This window comes from Octopus bimaculoides, chromosome 6, assembly GCF_001194135.2.
Source record: "Octopus bimaculoides isolate UCB-OBI-ISO-001 chromosome 6, ASM119413v2, whole genome shotgun sequence".
In the NCBI taxonomy this organism is placed as follows: Eukaryota; Metazoa; Mollusca; class Cephalopoda; order Octopoda; family Octopodidae; genus Octopus; species Octopus bimaculoides.
Genome location: NC_068986.1, coordinates 90,932,141 through 90,933,725, shown reverse-complemented (window position 1 = coordinate 90,933,725; position 1,585 = coordinate 90,932,141). Strand labels below are relative to the sequence as shown.

The window sequence follows — 1,585 nt, the reverse complement described above, 5'->3', positions numbered from 1 at the left end:
GAAGTTTTAGACTGGCCAACCCATGGAGATTATCATTAATATCTGCACTGGTATGGTCATGTACTGCGTATGGATGAGGAGAGCTGTGTGAAAAAGTATCACTCCTAAATAGTGGAAGGAACCCATAGTAGAGGGAGACCCAGGAAGACATGGGATGAAGTGGTGATGCAATGACAAAAGAGCGAGACCTCTGGAGATATGCTTTGACTAAGAAGACCTGGTTAGTAAAGTGATATCACAGCTGTAGCCTACACCAGTGTTGCATAAGCAGCCCACTTAAAAATGTACCTTTGGATCGTCAGGTGACATGCCATGTTTGAGGAGACCTATAGGGTCAAATAAATCAAAATCAAATCAAACCACAATCAAATGGAAACTGTAGTTGAGGCTGATGCCAGTGCCACCTGACTGGCTCCCGTGCTGATGGCATGTAAAAAGCACCATCTAAATGTGGTCTGTGCCAGTGCCCTCACCCCGACTGGTTCCTGTATCTGGCATCACTCCAACATTTCCATAATCTCTCTACTACCTCTTTTTATTGTGCCACCATTGATGGTAAAGGACCTAAAACTGTGTACTTGGGAGTGACAGTGGAAAGATAGTTGTGACACTTTTGTCATCACCTGGAAAGAAGAGGTTCTGCACAAAGACTTTACTACATAATTGTATTCAATGAATGAAAGTGTGTTACAAACTTTCTCATTCCCATACAATATCCAGAGTAAGAGCCAGCAAGGAAGTGATTAAGAGGATATAAAAAGAGTGCATGTAAGCTGTTCAGGAAGAGAGGATAGGGAGACTCCACAGGACTGTTTAGGTATTTATATATCTAAATATTTAAAAAATCAAAATAAGCAACACGGATTTTAAAGATGACTGCAGTACGCACGTTTCATACTACTCCATTTATTTAAGTAATGCAAGCATTACATTAAATGCAATATGTAGAGCAATCTTCAGCTGCACAAAAATGTAGAAAATTACAGTAGAATAGACACTTTATAATTGTGGCAACACTTAAAATCCAAGTGGGAAGAAGAATACATAAAAATCTATCTTGACATAGCCAAGGCTAGCAGGCTAGTAATTAGTTCTTGGTAGAATTCTAACTGTCTCTGATTTTATTGTCTCTTATCTAGTGGTTATAGTATAAGGGGCAATCACTCCTAAGGAAAGGGAAGGTATAAGCATTATACATGGATATGGTTATAAAGGTTTCACTGGTCAAAGTGGCAACACTATTTTAGGTTGGGTGTTTTTTACTGCTATCATAATGTTGGGGAATTAAACCTTAAGCATTTAGGTCAACAGGGCTTTTTCTTTAGTCTGAATAAAGTATCAGTATTGTTTTACATATACTAAGTATGGGAAATTTATAGATATCAATATTAGCTTAATTATTATGTTAATAATAAGAAGTATGTTAATAATAAAAATGTAATTAGTTTATACAAAATCCCTGAAGTAGTGTCAATTTTGAATTCAAAGGCTATAGATAAGGTGTAAAGTTTAAGAATATTATATATATTGGGCTCAGAAAACTATTTTGAATTATTTAAAAAAATTATTTTAAAATTTAAGCTAA

The 1,585-nt window shown here is 36.0% G+C and overlaps 1 protein-coding gene across 3 annotated transcripts in view; it reads left to right on the top strand.

Moving 5' to 3' along the window:
• LOC106869814 (2-(3-amino-3-carboxypropyl)histidine synthase subunit 1) overlaps positions 1 to 1,585 on the top strand; it is a 103,760-nt gene that overhangs the window by 28,224 nt on the left and 73,951 nt on the right. The window lies entirely within an intron of this gene.